The sequence below is a fragment of the Falco cherrug genome, chromosome 6, assembly GCF_023634085.1.
Source record: "Falco cherrug isolate bFalChe1 chromosome 6, bFalChe1.pri, whole genome shotgun sequence".
NCBI lineage: Eukaryota > Metazoa > Chordata > Aves > Falconiformes > Falconidae > Falco > Falco cherrug.
In genome coordinates, this window is record NC_073702.1 from 60,968,903 (window position 1) to 60,988,059 (window position 19,157).

The following is a 19,157-nucleotide window of genomic DNA, read 5'->3' on the forward strand; positions in this document are numbered from 1 at the left end:
AGTGACTTATCTCCCAGGGAGTAACTCTGCCTTGGCCAGTTGTGGTTTGAAGGTATATGTTTGCTGTAGGAGGTGCACGCTCTTCTGCAGTTCCTCTGGCCTCCAGTGTCTTGACTCCAGACAGATGTCAGCCGCTCCTGGTCCATCTCAGGACTGCTAGCAGTGACACTGTGCTGGTAAAGAAAACGTTTTCCTTGCACAGCCTGGGGAAGAATATTGAAAGTTACATCTGTGGGGTATGTTTGTGTATTCATAAGGACACATCAGCTTTCTTCGTACTGTGAATAAACCCCAGCACCATCTGTCACAAGAAAGCAAATCAAGAAGAATTTCACATGTGCATGTGGTGGTGTTGTCTTGTGGTTTTTTTCACGATTCCCTCTTTGACAGTCAGCATCTTCCACTGTTCTCTGCCTGATCTGTATTTATGGGTATGCTTTTTCCCCGTAGTGGGATGTACGCTGGCATGTTTGCTTGGTTTGCTGTGTTTGCTTCAGGGTTCTCAGTAAACTTCTCAGAGCCAGTCCTACAGAAACCCCTGGTATGTCAGTTCAGACAGGCTTATCTTCTGCCTTCCTTTCAAACAGAAGCAAGGTGGGAGGCAAAGAGCAGGTCTGTGTGCAGGAGCAGGAGGGAGGGAGTGGCTCCTGAACTTTCTCATCTTTGAAGGGGCTGATTAACTGCTGCCTGGTGATGATCCTTGGACTTTGACTTACATGCGTGCTAATGATTTCTTCTCAACAGACTTTAATGAGTTCTGCACGAGTTCAATAGCATAACAGCTAAATGTTGGCATAGGTTTGTAATTGCAACACAAAAGTCAGTACCTTTTTCTACAGAGTATATGTAAACATGTTTAAGGTGTTTAGTCTAAAAAATTGTCTTATATGTAGCCCTTATCTAAATCCCTGCTTATCTACTAAATATATCAATGGTGTTTGCAGATAGGTCAAATTCTGTGGTAGGTCTTTATGGTTTTGTTCCTAGCTGCTCACACTGCTGTGGTGCACTACATGTGTCAGCCACAAGCACTGCAAGGTGGTAATGCAAAAGGGATTCATTTCCTATCTGGCATGAAAGTAGAAAAGAATGTCTGCCAAGATAAGTTCCTTTGCTATGGCAGAAAAAGTTACATTAAATGCTGGATTCTTGGTTATTCATTCTGAATCCTTGCACATCTGTCTAGATTTGACCTTCAATATATGACTTTCATAATACTGTGTGTAAACAAATACGCTGTCATCCAGGCTTAGGAAATGCTAAGCCACTGAAGCCTGCATATATTACAGATATAATATGCCTCATTTCTGATTAGTACTTATTTGATTTTGTTTTGATTTATGCTTTAAATTGGAGAACACTCACAATAGATTGTGGGTGTCATTGGTTATTTTTCAATACTATTTTTGGATTAACAGATGACCTGGATATTTGTTTCACTATGCAAATGTTCTTCACAAAATAGTTTTTCTCTGCGCACCCTGTATCATCATAGCCAGACTTGCTCTCTCCTTGTGTGTCTGTGTGTAAACGTATATATGTGCTTTTGTCTGAGTGTGTCCTTAGATACACTGAAGGCATACTCCTGAACTCTTGTACTCTTTCTCTTTTCCACTGTTTTTCTTCATGCTGATTCTTTCCTCACAGCTTAATGACCATGGAACACTGTGGAGCCCTAATAATCAAATATGTTAAGAAGTTCACTGTACTATTCTTCAGCTAAAATTATTAGCCAATTCTTAAGTGTGATTGTTTATAAAATTTCCTTTTGTCTCTGAAGTACATTTTAAGTAGTTAGATTGGTAGTTTGTGCTGGGATTTCCTTTTCTTTGTTTCTAAATGTTTCAGTTGCATTTCCATATTTTGATGTTCTTGATACTGTTCTGTATCTTCAGTTCATCTTCAGCATCTGTTTTTCATTCTTCTTATACTGCCAAAGCTGAAGTGCCTTTTATGGCTCACTCGCTTATTTGAGTAACCAGTGTTGTGTATCACTTGTTGACTATTCTGGCTGAAAACACTGGTACAAAGAGAGGCTGCAGGGGGAGAATGTGTATAAAGTGGTGGTGGCTTGACAAATAGGTTTGAGTTGTCTTTTGGGGTTAAGGAGCCCAAGCTGGCAAAGCTGCTTTTATTTTTTTAATTATTTTCCTCCATCACTCAAATCCTTTGTTAAGCTATTTTGTCTTCAGTACTTCTAAAACACCAACTATAACAGCTTCTTAAAATACTGCTAGTTCATGATCCTTTTCTTCTCAGTGAGCCATGACAATCTGGCTTCTTCATGCTAAAATTTTATTTCCCTTTCTAAAAACTTCAAGTAATTTATCACTGAGCAATTGGATTTCTTGTGCATTTCTGTAATGTGCCTCTCAGTTTTATAGAAATAAAAAACCCCCCTGAAATTATAACTCTCGTAGCGAGTTAAGTAAGCTTAACAAATATCCGGCTTGCATCATGTTCACATGATCAAGTAATCCTTTTAATGTACCTATTTTTACCTCTGTAACTATTAAAATGAAGCTGTATGGGGCTTCTATGTATGCAATGATGCTCAGCTGTGAAATTCACAGAAGAACCCAGATTATTGTTAGGCTGTTGGGTAAGTCAGGAATAAATTTCTGGGTCTAAGATCCTGTACAGTATTTTTTCTCTTTTGGATGGAAATTGCCTCTTTAGGTCAATTTTTCCCCTCCTGAAAGCAGACCTGTATGGTTTTTTTAGTCACTATTAGTTCCAGTAAGACCACATTACTGCTTTCTAGTAAGCAACCCAGAAGCGTTCTTATATGAAAGAATATTTTTCCTATAAAATGTTTGCTGTCTATGCATTGACCAGTTGAATAAGTTGTTTTAAGGTTATTTATTATCCCGTGTGTGCTACGATGTAAAAATATTGCTAGGTAGTAAGGTGCCTGGCTTTTTATGAAGAATCAATGTATCATATAACCTTTAAGTACACCTGAAACTTTGAAAAACAGTTAGGCCTTACCTTAATGAACAAGTTTTCAACTGGAGTAAATAATATTTTTATTTCTGGAAGCAGGAGAAACTGGAAATGGGTTTTTTGGACGTCCAGCCTGTTTGCAAGTGTTGTGGCTAAGGGGGAACTGTGCCTGTTCTACTGGCTTAGTGACAAAATAGTAAATAGTGTAAGCATTTGTGGATATAGGGATCATGGAAAGTTCTGTATAGCAGGAAAAGCTGTGAGGTATGGGTGGAGTGGGTCAGGGCAGGAAAGCTGAAGAGAAGTCAAGAAGGATGAGTTTGAAATCAGTTTGTTTAATTTGTATTAAAAGCAAACCACAGGGGGTAGTAAGTTTTACTCAACATAAATGTAAAACGTTTGCTGTGCCTGATGTCAGCTCAGGATTCTTTGCCTTTTACACTTTAACATTGGTTGTACATTAACAATGGACCTTAGTTGAATTCTATATTGCATATTTTATGAAGTGAGATAGCAGAAGCCTTGCTAAATTGTTTCCACAAAGCAGTTACTCATTTGTAGGTAGCTGAGGATGGAAGTGACAAAGCTGGAGTATTTATTCTATTGGGATGTTGTCAGAATGATTTTAAAGCAAGGTCCTCTTCTGAGTTCTTTTAAGAATTATTACTCTTTTTTAAATTGCTACATTTTGTACAGAATATTTAAGTTATGCCACAGGCCTTTCCAGGCCTCAGTGTTTGAACAAAAGTTTCTTGGATCTACTGAGCCCACAGAGCCACTGAATGGATTCAGAACAAGAAGGTACACCCACAGCACAGCTTCAAAACCAATCTTTTTTTCCTTCACATTACTTGAAAAAAAGAAAGTAACCAGGAAAAATATACCTGTCTTTATTATTATTGTTATTATTGTTATTATTGTTTTTATTGTTATTATTATTATTTATTTTGAATGCTTTAAGTTTTACCACCAACTAAAGTTCCTGTTCCGTGACAGCAGTACCAAGCGGGATGGCTCTCCCCCACCAGCCTGGCAGCTTTGGAGAGGGATTTTACACTAAAATGCTACAGTGTCTGCCAGGGTGACAGATGCACAGGTGGTGTTTTCTTCTGGGGCATACAGTCTGGTATTTCAGAGTGCTGGCAGTATTTGAGGTTGTGGACATTTAAAGGAGCTTATCTCTCGGCACCTTCTACCTAGGAGGAAATGTGGCTGGATAAAGCAGCAACCAGGGTCCTTGGACAGCACAACTTGCTTTAAAATACTTTGAAGTTTCAAAGTAATTCCGAAATTACTTTGGAAACATGTGAAAGGTCTCATGTGCCTAAATCACTTGAGGAATAGATGGCCTTTAAAATGTCTTTAGTGTGCTACCTCATTAGAAAAACTCCGGCATTCCTAAGAAATGATTATAGTGTATAACAGAATGTTTCTCTTTGAGCTCTGGGACTTCTTCCAAAACATAATCAGTGCACTTCAGAGTATATTCCTTTATAGTTTGTAAATGAATCTTAATGCATTGAAAAAGTTTGAAAATATAAAGAAGAAAGGATCCAAACATGTAAATTCAATAAACCTTTTGGTCAGCTTAATTCCTCCATTTACACTATCAGAAATGCCTGAAATGTGATTGTTGCATTATTTCACAAAATCTTCCTAAGTATTGACTTGTTTGTATATTATTCTTTAACAGAATTAGTGGTCATGCTTTTACTTGTCCTAGTGACTCAACAAGCACATTCTTGCAGAGATTCAAGCAGGGCAGCTAATTTAAATTTTCTAATTTGTGCTATTAACTCTCATGTCTAAATGAAGTTTTTTTAAAGACTACAGAGTTTAATATAGCTTACTTTCCAAATTTGACTGGCAAAAATAAACCTGTTTTTTAAAGGGGTTTTAAAGAGGAAAACCTTACATTCTCTGCATGGTTTATCATTGCAGGACCATGCAGAAGTTGTGTTTAGATGGAATCTTTAACTTTATTCCTTCTGTATAACCTGGGCATAATTTTAGAGGTCAAAATCAAAACTAACTGAGAAAAAAAAGCCAGAAGTATTCAATTTTGCACACTTAATAAAGGCTTTGTGTGTGTGGTTTTGGCAAATACTCCCCTGATGTAATAAAGTGGTAATGGTAACAAAAAGGATTTGGTTATTTGGTTAAACACTATTTCCCCTGTAGCAAAATAGACCTACTGAAACTAAACTTTTTGCTTCAGGTGTTTAGATCACAGTGTGGACTTGTATTAGCACTGGATGCAAAGAGATAAATCCTAGCTGAACTTTACCTATCTGAAAATATTTGTCTGGTGTTAAACATATGTTTTAGATTGCAAACATAAAGCATAGAATGATTTACCTTCTAGAGATACTGATCTCTTCCCATTGATTAAAGAAGACCTTAGGCAAATAATTCAAAGAACTAACTTTTTGAGTTGAGGAACTGAATTCCATCCTAATTTATAAGTAACTAGTGACAAGGATGATTTCAGCAAAGGGTACATTTTTTCAGCACTGACATTTCAGGTGCTGGTTAACCCCCTGGTTCATTGCATGATTCATAAACAAGTTTACATTTCTTGAGTCAGTACTGAATGCAAAATAAACTTGAAAAATAATTTTGTTTGGGGCATTTTGATATCACCATGTTGTATGTTGTCTGATTAGCAATTCCATTGGTTTAGAACATGTTAGAACACCACAGCAAGCAAATTGCTTGCTTTTTGCCTCACCTAAAATGAGTAGCCAGTTCTTCATTGAATGACTAGTGCTTTATATTCAATAAGAATCAAATGAACTATTACAAAATTATACTTAATGAAAAAAAAATTCCTTTTTTGCTTTGAGTTTTCATAAATAATTCTTCCATGGTCACACATAAAAGTAAAAAAATTGGTCTGAGAGTGTTATTAAAATTTAGATTTTCTGATTGTAGGTATCAGTACATACCAGTGCAGTTTTCAGGGTACATACTTTTGACCTGTGGTGCTGTCTGATTTGCCATTGAGCAATGCAAAAAATCTCATTATAAAAGTATCAGAAAAAATCCCTGAGATAGTTCAAAGAACATCTCTTTTGGTGATAGCCCATAACGTTAAGCTGTATTATTCAAACAGCAGCTTCAATTCAGTATTGTAACACTGAATTTGTCTGGGAGACTGCCCTCTGGCAGTAACGCAGGAAGGGTTTGGGACCTAGTACTGCTGCTGCAAAATACCTTTCTCAGTTCAAGTGCTTTCTTTATAGCCAAAGAAAAGAGATCCCAGTCCTGAATTCTAAGTATAAACACTAACTCTTTCCCCACAGTTTAGCGCACTGTAAAATGAATGTAAATACAAGTTCATCATTATCATACTACTTATCTGTGTCAAACCCTTTGTAAGGATTAGTAATGTGATTCCTCAGCACTAAAATGTATGATTGCAAACACTTTTAGATTTCTGTGGTGCTAACAATAGGTAGTGTTCTTTTGTAAAACAAGACAAACCTCGTCCCACAGAAGCCAGCTGGTTGCAGGAGGGTCTTGATTTTCACTTCATTGGTTTTGCCACCCTCCACAGCAAGGTATTTTCACCAGGGTATCAAAACCTTCAAACCTTCCCCAGCTATCATAAATGTTTGTCTTGATGGCTTAATTAAAAAAAAAAAAAAAAAGGCTTTTTTGTGTGTGTTATTTATAAAGAAGATAAGATTCTGTGCCAGAAAGGGGAGGGATTTGAATCAGGTTAAGCAGGTTGCGCTCTTTTGTGTTTTGCCCTAGAAGAAATAAGGAGTAGGAAGTTCCTCGTGGTCACCTATGGCCTGTACCAATAGGTGGCATGTACCAGCCAGATACTTCAAATTTTCTACTAGTCTGGTTGTAAATTAACATGTCCCTCTGTGATAGGATATAGGAACCATGGAGATAGAGTGGATAGTGATGAGTGTGGGAAAGTTGCATTAGATCCACAGTTGGCTTCCTGGTAGTTACAAAATGCTCTTGCTCCCCAAAGAAATCTGCTTGCAAGAATTTGAAAGTGCATTTATTGAAAATAAAATTTTATAAAGTAGTATATAGATGCTGGTGTCGCTTGTGCTCTAGCTTTAGCTGGATAACTGCTGTTACCACCTCAGTATTAGCAGATAATTAGGAGTTATTTGTATGATGTCCTTTCCCACTGCCTAGGAGATGCAAAGGAACCCTTAGTATTGAGTTGTCAAACATATTTGAGAGCTGGAGTTGCACGTAAATGTGTGTAGGATGAGGCGCAGTTCAAGATGAGACATGTTCCTATGTTTTACCAGCGCAGCAGGAGCTAGCTCCCATCACAGTCATTAGGGAGCCAGGCACTACAAAGTAGTTTAAGGAGCAGTTCTCCTGCCCCGAAATAAACGCCTGGTGCCTGCCCCCATGGAGCTGTCCTGCGTCACCGTATTGACTGTGCTGGGAACTCCGGCACCTAAGTGTAGGCACATTAATCTTTGCGCTGGTTAGAGATCATTTCCCTTCCAATTGGTTGTATCATGTATGTCTTAATTTTAATCTGCGTCCAGTAAATTATAATCTTATAATAGATGAAATGTGACTGTTGGAAGAGGCTTCCTTCAGAGGGAAGAGAATCAATTCTTACAGACTTCAGGTTCTGTTAAATAAATAGAGTGCAAGCACTGCTCGATCACTTCCACCACAATTCAAATCACCTCAGTGAAACACGTCATCTAAAAATTATAGTTGTGTTAGGATTGTTTCACCTAAGAATTTTCTAACTGACAAATTGTAAAGACACAAGTTACTTTGTGTATTTGATACTATGTATGTACATTTGTGGGATTTTTGCCTGCAAAATCCATCACTCATTTCTCATTAGGGAACTCTTTAAGTGACCATGAGAAGAGGGGAGAAGGCATCTACAAAGTGTTTTGTTTGTGTACATTAGCTGGAATTACTTAAATACTTCTCTCTGGCTAAATTCTCACATTGTGCAGGTCATTCTTAAAAATAATTATTTCAAAATGGAAAGGTATGTGGGTTGTTTGGATATTTTTTTCATACTCTGGTTTATGCATCTTTATGATGTAGTAGATAATAAGGATTGAGGTCTACCAAGCACTATACTTTGACTGTCTGACTAAATCGTTGGTATAAGGGTATGATACCTGTTCAGCGTTACAAGACTGGAGGAACGAGGTTTTTCCTTAACATCCAAAGTAAGGACCATTTAAAGTTCCAAAATAAGCACTAGATTAAATGGGTGACTAATGCTTGTTACTCTGTATTCTTATTGTCCTAAAATAACGAGTGTGAAGAAAAGTTGCTAACTGAATCTTAAACTTCTCGTTACAGAGCTTAATAATCCTATTAATACTCTGAAACTTGCATTTTGTGTTTTTCAGTTTCATTATACCAGTCCTGATGGGCATTTTTAATGCCATCTTTAGAAGCCTGTTTAATTTTCAGCTGACTAGTCATAACTGCCTATGACATCTTTTGTTTTTCTGAAATTCATGGCATACCCATTTTCATGGATACATCAGATACTGTTCCAGTGTACTTTTCCATTTAGTCTTTTACAATGACCTTAACCTATCTTGCGCTGATTTGTTATTTCATCTTTTTCTTTAGAAATAAGTCCATTATATCAGAATAAGAAGAACATTTATGCAGATTGGTTTTTGGATTTTGATTTTAACAGACACTATTGTTGATTATTTGTTAATTGTTCAGTTATGTTTAACATTTGGTGAGATTTGCAGGGTTTCCTTTCTTTTAAGGAATCTTAAAATGATGGAAGGATTTTTGTCTTCCTTGCGAACATAATTGCTGATTGTTGGTTGCGTTTTCTCAGGGTTGTGATGACCAGCTTCATACACCCAGCTGAATACAGAACACATCCTTGTATTTAAGCAGTATCAGCAGTAAATGCAGACACCTGTAGTGCTGTAATTGTTACTGTATTACCGTAGTGTTAAGTCAATGTGGGTTTGGTTGAAAGATAGCTACATTGTTTCTCATAATGTCTCTTTAGCATCCAGACTTTATTTGAATCTTTAATCTAAGTTGCAAGTATTTATCACAAGCTGCTGAGATCATCCAGTGCCTTTTAGCTGTATGTTTTCTGTAAATCAAGAACTGTTGCAATTCATCTTTGATCATGCTCTAATTTATGTATTTTCTAACCCTGCTACTCCTCTTCCCTGCTGGCTGTCCTCTTTTGAACCATTTTTATTTTGGAGGAGAAGCAGACTGGTGATGATTTTCAGCTCTGATGGGAGCTTTTTTCTACTGAACTGTGATTCTGCCCTTGCCCCCACATGTTGTATAAAATGAGTCTGAATCCTGGATGCATCATGTTTCCCAGATCCATGGGATGCGTCTCTGAGTCTTTTTTTCAGATGTTTTAGTTTCATAGCTTGCAAAAATTAATGCTGGCGAACTGTACTGGGTGTTGTCCCACATATGTCTTCTGAGACTTCTAGACTGACTGTTTTTCAGCCCCTCCTTTTCCTCCTTCCCTCCTCCCTCAGATTTTTGAGGTTATTTAGTTGATCTGCTTCTCTGCCTCTCTGCAGCACCCAAAATGGGATATATGCTAGAGTTGCTGCCTTAAGGCAAGATGCTTTATGGAAGAGTTGGTCCATAAATCCTACTTCTCCTAGTATATTATCATATAATACACTGTTCCTTAAGGTCTTGAAGGTGTTCAAGTACTTCGGTATTCTAGAAGGTGATAATCAAACTATTCTTAGGCATATTTTGGTATACATTCAGGGGCGGGGTGTATGTATCTATACACACATATAGGTGTTATATATATGTAGATATATATAAAACATAATAATGTTTAGCAGTGTAAGGCAAATTGGGTTTCTTTAGGGAAGTTTGGGAGAAAAGGATAAATACAGAAAAGGTTGTACTAGGCTTTGCTGCTGAAGGCTGTATATTGTTTTTAAGTTCCTCTGCTTGTCTCCAGTTTCTCTCAAATACAGAATCACTTGTTTTTTACCATCCTCTGGAAGACTTTAGAAACATTTTTAAAAGGAAACAACCCACAAGCTCAAAACATTTGCAGCCTTCATTTGCTATTAAATATTCAGTCTTCCTTTTCTGACACCCAAACCTGACCATGTGAAGACTTCTATTAGATCAAAATAAAATAGGTTGCTGCTCTTTGGAAGCCATTATGTCATAATTCTCATATTTGTACACTCGTTCTTATCTTTTAGAAGAAGGGAAAAGAGAGAAAATAAGTATTTTTTAAGCAGAAATGAGGCTGGAGAAATAAAACATCTTTCAGGCATGAATGGAAAATGAAAAAAGGGGCATTGATTTTACTTGGCTCTCCTTTCTTCAGATGAGAAGCCTTGAAAAATCCTTTCCATCTTATAAAAATGGGGTTTGATACTAATACAGATATGGACATGAGAAAACATGCTTCTTGAGTGCTGCATTAGTTATCTGTACAGTATTTATAACTGAACAGTCTTGACCAGAACTCTGATGAACTTTAGTATGTATTTCTATAGAGTTGTTTTCCCTTACTAGCTCTTAAAATTTCTCGCAATTTGTTCTCTGTGAAGGCTAGACAGGTATGGAGCACTTTTAGTAGTTTCTAATGGCAAAGTCAGCTGATGAAGAAATTTTAAAAGTCTCAGCAGTGAAGTCTTTCAACGATGCAACTATAAGTAAAACCTCTTTTCTAGTTGAAAAGATACTGAAATACTATCCATTTCTGAATTCTGTCATTAAGAAGATTCTTTAAAAATTCATTTTTAAGCCTATGTAGTTTTTCTACTAACTATGTTAAGTCAAATTATAATTTATAATTTATTTGCCTTATTACAACACTTCATTAAAATGTCAGAAGGTACAGCTTCTAGGCAGGGTATTGCACCGAGAACTATGCATGCAGCGCTTTTCGCATATGGAAATAGCTACAGCAGTTCTGTTCTGCAGCATGAATTAACAAAGATTGATTGCAATCTGTTTTTATTAACTCAAGGAAGAAAAGCAGTGTAGCGATATTAAGAAAATTAATTATAACTTTCTAATCTGGTAATTAATGTGCAGCTGGGCGTGAGTGCAGTTAGTGCAATTCAGTAATTTGGCAGTCCTGACAAATTATCATCATCTGTTTTAAGGTAGTCAACTGTTCTTTAATCTTTGCTCAAATTTGTATAATCTTTTCTGTTTCAGAATGGTTTTAACAATTTAGATGTTAGATATGGCCTTTTACTATAACAATGTGAACTGAAGTTCAGTTGTATTTTTTAGAACCCTCTTTTATTCTTTTTCAGTGTTGTACTGAAATTTTTTATGAAGCAGTTGTATGAAACAGTGATTACTGGTAATTGACCTGCATATGTTGAATAATCTTAAAATGCTACTGAGAATTTAATGTACCCTGTAAATTGAGATGCTTCCAATTAAATAGAGTTCTTAGGATAATCACTTTCAAAACTAATCAAGTAATATGATGGTGTTACTAAAACTCTTGTTGACTTAATTATGACAAATTAATAAACCTAACCAACGCAATTACTGTAATGTTCATATCAGTTCACATTTTTCATAACCTATCCATAAATGTTTTTTCAGAAACACAAAGGGAAAATTGAATTTACCTAGGTGTATTGAATTAGCATGACAAGGTGACTTGAGTGGGGGAGTGTTTGTGCCCTCCTTGCCTTCTTTATGAGGTGTGAAGGTTACTGTGAATCACCCCATGCTCAGTGCCTCCCATCTATTAGGAAATCAAATGCTACTGAACAAAAATTAGAACTAGGATCCTAGCAGTGGTATTGATAAGAGAAAATGTTCTTAAGCAGTCTGGCTGGCTTTGATACTATCAAATATGATCTCCTGGAATAATGCTAGTAAACAAAGCACTGTAATCTTGCCAATAGGGTTTATCTTTAGTATTATTTTTAACAATTTAAGGGGAAAAAGCATAAAGCATTATGTAGATCAGACTCTGAAAACCATCCAAAACTGCTCAGTATCCTTACACTGTTAGTGAACAGCTAGTTTAAAAAACCTACTTTATTTACATAAGACTTTGGATGGGGGGGTTGCTTGTCTTGTTTTAGGGCCTTTGTTGCTGTTGTTGAAGTGTTCATTAGGAATGCATTAGAGAAGGTGTTCTGGGAGATGAAAAGCCAGGAGTTTTCAGCTCAGTGAATCTGTCCTTTCGATTGTTTTGTGACATGTTTCAACAGGAGAAAAGACAGACAGCCTTTGCCAGAACAGCCACTTGCTTAGTACTTAAGGCATTCCCCAGGAGTTTAGCAGGCATGGGTTTGAACCTCCTCAGCAGGAGAATTGAACCGAGGTCTTTCACTTCTTGGACACATGCTTTAGCTCTTTTAGGAAGATTATTGCTTCCTTTAAAAGAAATCATTAGCTATACAGCTTAAATCAGTCTGATCATACTGATAGATGGGTGGTAGGTATGTTATGGCTTACGGGCTTGTGAATAATTAAGATCAAGGAATCAATGTGGATTTCTTCATTAGCAGGTTAGTTCAGCGCAGGAGTGAGCTTTTGAGGTGTTTCTCCCAGTCTTCCCTACTTGCTGTGCTGTGGTTTATGCTTACACACAGAAGTGCCTAAAGCTGGGTATTTGCTCTACACCATTGATCTACTTGTTCTCAGGACATGTGGAGATCACAAATCTGGTCTCAGATACCTAAAGGAAAGCAAAGCCTTGTATGTCTTTTGTTTGATCCAGCTCAAGCTGAACAGAGAGAAAGCCAGATCAAAGATTTTAAGCAGAAATTAAAATATTTTATTATGCCATAACAACAATAAAATATATAAGGGATGGAAGGAAGGAGTTACTGACACTCTAATCAAATAAAAGCCTTGAAATTTTATAAAGGACCTACTAGGAATTTCTGGTTTAGTGGTAGAGAGTAAGATTCAAGCAGATCTCATATTTGATTTGCTTCACGCATAACTTCTGGACAAAAAAAACAACTGAACAAACAGCCCAACCTCTTGGAACCTGAAAATTATCTGAGGTTTGTTGGTTGGCATTAATGTCTGTGAATACTGCATGGTGCTGTTTACCATCTTATGCCTTCTTCTAATTTATGTTTCAGAGCCAGTGTCATGTCAGTGTCATGGTTTTAGAATCCTGAAATATTCTATATTGTTCTCCCTATCAAAAATTTGTCATTGAATGAATTAGCTTGATTTTCAAAATAAAAAATGGACAACAATATCATTTATTGCATTAGTCATATTGAACAATTAATTTTGGAACAAATTAAATTAATAAAGAATATAGCAGATTTGGTAGTTTTTTCTGTTTAGACACATGGTTATGAACAATTCGTATTTCCATTATTTTTGTCTGCTTCAAACCATTTTGAAAGTATCTTAAGTTTTTGTATTGTTTTATTTTCATATTTGCTGAGTGTTTACTTTGCACTCACCAGTGTAACAGAACTTTCATGAGCATTCACAGTAATAAAGCTCAGTTTGCATATGGCAAATTAAGAATAGTTACATGACATGCAGCTGTTTGGAGAAAGAGATATTTTGAAGTGTCTTATGTGTTCTTTGAAGTCATTCTGTGATGAATTAGTCACTCCAGTACTGTAAATCAGTTTGATCACGCTATAACTTTCAGTTAGATCAGCTATATTTCCATTGTGTGCTTTCATGTACTACCAGGTATTATGACTGACAAAGATTACACATTACAGAATTAGTTTGTAGATATGTAGCATAAAATATAACCTTAAGTGATCCAGTATTGTCATGCATTCAGCTGTGCTGATGAAATGGATGGTTGCAGAACTGACGTGTGTAGTGAAGTCCAAGAGATCCTCCAAAAGCAGATTCAGTCATACATATGAATGCCTCAAGGCTTTTTGTAGCTGTCGGTGGTTTTTCCTCATAGTACTGAGAGATATGGAGTGTTAACTGCAAAACTTCAATCTTTCTGACCAGTTTTGATAGATAGTTTGGCTTTTAATGTCTTTTTTCTTTCTTTGTTTTTTTTTAAGAAAAACTTCTAACAGTTTTCTGTCTCCTGATTGCTGATGAGTTGCATGTACATATACCTTTGAAAGCCGATCCTCTGTCATATCTTTGGGTCTCTGCTATGATGGCCAGCATGATGTTCATATTGAGGAAGAAACCATAAAAGAAGAGGGTGAATTCTTCCATCAGGAGAAATGAGGATTACCAAAGAATCTGTATCTGCTGAGATCGTTTTGGATTTTGTGTATGATATTTTGCAATGGGTTGTTGCTAAAAAATCTGTATGTGTTCAAACTAACTGTATGGCATTATCATATTGATGTTATGGCAGGGTGAGCTTTTCAAGTGAGTGTGACTTTTGCTACTGGAGCCTGCCAGTGTTAGGGTGATTATTAGATGCTGTGTAGGCTGGCTGTCTGCTATTTTTTTTCCTAGTATTTTCATATAATTTGGAATTACTATAGCAGAGAGCTAATGCCTGGCTACTCAACCTTAAGACGGACCCAACGAGCAAAATTTCCATGGTCATGTTCTGCTCTGACTGACCTTTAACTCATTACAGGCGTACTTGTGTAAGGACAGAGAAGAGCAGGAGCATGTCTTTATGTTGTGGAAGACATGCAACCTGACTTCTTAGTCCTGTGGGCTGATGTGAACTCTCTTTTAAGTGTTGAGTTAGGTGGACACACCTAGCCAACATCCAAAATATGTGGTGTTCTTGCTCTAATCTCACATTAAACGATGAGTGACCTTGTGTTTGCTGCTTTTGATGAGCAGACCTTGCTCACTGTAGTACACCATAACCTAACTGAGTAGACCTGGCTTGGAGGATATGGTATAACTTAATATAATTTTTAAAGACTTATCAGAATAGTCACTTTGCTCTCTATTAAAGAATCTGCTGCCCACTAACAAGTAGTAAAAAAAAAAAACACCAAAAAAAAAAAACCTCAGCAGTAAATGCCATAAACACATGATGTCACAGTAGGAATCCAGATAGCAGAGGGTAAAGACAAAATGAGATTTGTACAATGGTGGGGTAGTTTCAGAGCTATTGAGTAGGAAATAAAAAGAGGCTTGTGAGCCACCTAAGCAGTTTGTTCCAGAAATTTGCCTCCATTGGTTTAAACTTCATGTTAAAATTACATTTTTATTGTTACAACACTGACACATCTTTATGAGAAAGTTAATAGGAGGGAACAATCTTTCAGCAAATTAAATGAAAGGCTACTGTTTCCAATTGACATCTATGAAACTGCTGCTACATTCCTTGCAGTAGTGCTTAGAGAAATAAATGAGCAAATATTCATTATAATCGAGCTTTAATGGTATCCATATGCTATATATCTTGCTATGGTGCTCATGTTGTGTGTTGTATGAAAAAAATGAGTACTAGTCTGTCAAAGGCCCATTAATGTAAATGTCTTGATTCAGTCCTTAGCCTTGGTGAGGCTCGTGTGTTTTGAATATATCCCAGCAAATCGTGGTTGGTGCAGCAAATCTGAGAGTCTTTCTGGTTGACCTTTCAGGTTGTCCATTTCATGTCATACAGCATACTTTCTAGATAACAAAATCTACTGGAGCAAAGAAGATTTAAAAAATTTATCATTTTGATTTTGATTCTTTTCAAATTAATATTTTCTAACAGACATTAGAACGTGCAGTTTTTCAGCAATGTTGTTTCACATCATGGCATGATATTTTACTAAAGCCATAAATTAACTATTTTCTCGATCTTCTACCCAGATTTCATTTTGTAAATTAATTGAGTTTTGCTTAACTATGTTTTAGTCAGCATTGTGTTAACAGCTAATGGCTTTTGGACCTGTCTTTGAAGACTTAATTCTGTCACTTTAGTATTAAGCCTGTTGTATGGTTAAGGTTTACTGTCATCCAAGGTTTTTGTGAGAACTACAAGTTCACAAGCTTGCTTTTGAGTAATTAAAGTTTGGACAGTGGTTCAATCTTGCTCCTTTTACTCCATTTAATGAAGTCTAAACTGTCCAATTTTTGCATGACGTACTGGTTCTTCTGAATGATGTACCACAGATGCTTTGAGAAGGCATAGCTTAAAAATTCAAAAAGGACTCTTTATGAGCTTTACTTGCTTCCCTACTCTGATAATACACAGAGATGAGATGCTGTGAAATTTTTATTAGTAAACAAGCTTTAATTCATCAGGAATGTATGATTTAGCTTTGTATTGCTTTATCAGAAGTTTATTGGGAGGTTTCAGAAATTAAATAATGACAGAAAATAAGGCAGAAATCATGTCATCAATCCATATGCTCCAATACAGAGCACTTAAGCTGTGCCTCAGTTATCCTAGACAGATGTTCGTCTAGCCATTTCTTCAAGACCTGCAACATGGACATTCCATGCTTTTCCAAGGAAGCTGATCCCGGTGCTTCTGTATCTTCACTACTGGGAGTGTTCTGGGGTGGCTGTTATTTTCTCTGATGTCTAGCGTGGAACTTAAATACTTCACTATTTTGGTGGAAGATTTATCCCCCTTTACGTGTTGGAAGAAGACTATTGCCATGTCTAACCCATTATCCATTAACAAGATCACTCTTCCTGCCCTCAGCCATGGGGCAATACTTTCTCTGTTCCTCATAATCCTTGTTACTCTTCTCTAAGCTTTCTAAAATTTGTCGCTGTCTGTCTGTAGCTGGTCAAGGAAGGCCTTTCCATGAATGAATAACATATGCCCGTCAGCACCCTCATTCCTCAGTTGACATTTAAGCCATGTCATACAGCTCACAACATGCCTTGTTTGCATTTCCGCTTAACAGCCTGCTCATTTCTAAAACCTCCTTCCCCATACCTGCTTCTCCAAGCTTTTGGGGATGCTTCCGTAGCAAACTCTAATCCTAGATTTCTTCATGAGTTCTCCAGACCTCTTTTCCATACACATTTTTTGAGTCACCAAAATACTTGTCTTATCAGAGCAGCTCTGGTGTACGGTCAGTATCACTTACGTTTGTTTCCTCTCACTCAAGCACAACGGAAAGAGAAGACAAATGTTGGACAAAACCATGGCATCCCCATCACTTTTATGTATGTTTTATGCTATTCTATACCACATCAGTACTTGATCCTCTGATATGGGAGACTATGTTTCAGTATTTCTTGAGCCTCTTTGAAGTGAACAACTGGTTTATTTTTTCTTTTTTTCCTTTTATGATCCTTTGTAATTGTATAGCTTTTTGTGTGTGAGCCAAGTTGGTTTGTCGATAATCAGTCACATATTGACTAAATATGTCTTAGGTACTTCAGAGGATTAGAAAAAGACCTGTTGCTGACCACAGAGATAGCAGCTCCAGCGGAAGTTGCTCTTTGTGCTCGCCTTTTAGGGAGAACAAGGGATCCTGGCCTTTATATTCGATCCCTGCATTCACCCACACGTCAGACATCCTTTGCAAGTCTGTCTACCTGAAAGAGACGGGAGTGAGAAAGGGGAGCCGTCTCCACTTCTGTGTTTGCTCTGATCATTTTGACTTGGACCAGGGTGTTGCTCTCATACTCACAAATTTGTAATATTGTAAGAATCAAGAAATTAAATCGTTTTGATAGAGTCAACAGACTCTATTTGAAGTTACTTATAAGAGACCTAAAACCAGCTTATTTTGATGGCTTTTGAGTTCAAAGTTTCTCTAGTACCCAGAAGATAATTGTGCTCTTGACCAAAAATTCTTTTTTTTACTATCTTTCAAAAGGGTCAAGACAACTAACCAATATGCCATATCTATCCAGAATATACTCCGTTCCCGACAAGGTCTTAATTTTAGTTGAAGAACAAGTATGCCACTTCTTACATGATGATCCTTGCAAGATACTCCATTCTATACCATATTATTCCAGTCTACAGCTGGAAATACAAAAAAGGAAAAAAAAAAAAAAAAAGCTTAAAATACATATTCTTGCACTAAAGCCATTAAAAGCAGTGAGGCATTACAAGCAACATTTAAAACCTTTACGCAAATGTTTTCCTAGAATTCAGGTATAAACTTGATTTTCTTAAATGCTTTGTAAAACTATAGCATCATTGTTCTTATTGATAATTTGATAAAGAAAAATAGCAAGCTAATTTCCCTGTGTAAATTGTTCAATATGGAGAAGCTTTTTCAACACGGTTAATGCAACAGTATATGCCAGTGCAGGAAAAAAAACTACACATATAATCTCCAGCAGGTTTCCAAGGATTCCAGAAGCATGGGGGTTTTGTGAGCCTTTGATTGTTCTATCATTTTAAATAGTAATCCTTTCATGCTGATTTCACTTTATCCTTTTTCTTACTTTCATTATATTGATTAAAATCCCATTATGGTTAAGAAAAGCTTATTTGACTGCTTGATGCCAGCCCCTTTATTATCTGATAATCTCGTTTACAGAATCCTCCAAGGAACATCTTTAAGTGTGGTCATGAGTGCGAGGATTGTGATCTTGTTTTTTTAACAAGTACTTTTAGAAGAAATGTTTGATACTTCTTATTTTTCTGCTCTGCCAAGGTAGCGTAGGTATTTCTGCCTTTTTCAACTCTATTGAATTATTAGGTAACTGGATGGAAAACTCTTTTCCTTCTTCAGGATATTCACTACTTGAAGGTATCATTGTATCGTAATTTAAAGCATGGATTACTGCAAAACGATTATGGAACAAAATTACTTTTTCTTTAAAAATACAAGTCTTGCCTAATCTGGCTGTGCTGAGTTTTTGAGGTAATGTTTGTCCTTTTTTTTTAATTCTTCTCTTTATGGTATAATCAGATTGTCCTGGATCATAATTTTTAGTGCATATCTGAGGATTAAGCTGTATTGTGCTGTGCCTTGCTATCTGAGATAGTCAGCATCATTGGTTTCTTGTAAATAGCTCATCTATAACATGAGAAGCAGCTGTGTAGAATTATTTGTTGCATGAAGTAACAAGTGAATTAAAGGTGAAATTTTGGTTTGGTGGAACACAGCTAAATAACAGCTGATAGAGACTGTACCACAGGAAAAGTGTGATGGAGATACTTTCCTCAGGTGAAAATCAGGTGTGTATTAGATTGGGGTGAGGGGCTGGCGAGTGTCCATCTGCCTGCTATACAGTAGAAAATATTCCTATTTAATCATACCTTAGTTAATGAATTTGATCATGATTTAGCCATTGGTTGATATTCCTTGATTACACAAACAACGAGGGACTTGATTCATTTGTACATATGTGATCCAATGAAATCAGATGTCATGTTTATTAAA

General features: G+C 36.6%; 1 protein-coding gene across 3 annotated transcripts in view; it reads left to right on the top strand.

The window, feature by feature from the left end:
* Nucleotides 1–19,157, top strand: part of MAN1A1 (mannosidase alpha class 1A member 1) — a 151,815-nt gene that overhangs the window by 87,997 nt on the left and 44,661 nt on the right. The window lies entirely within an intron of this gene.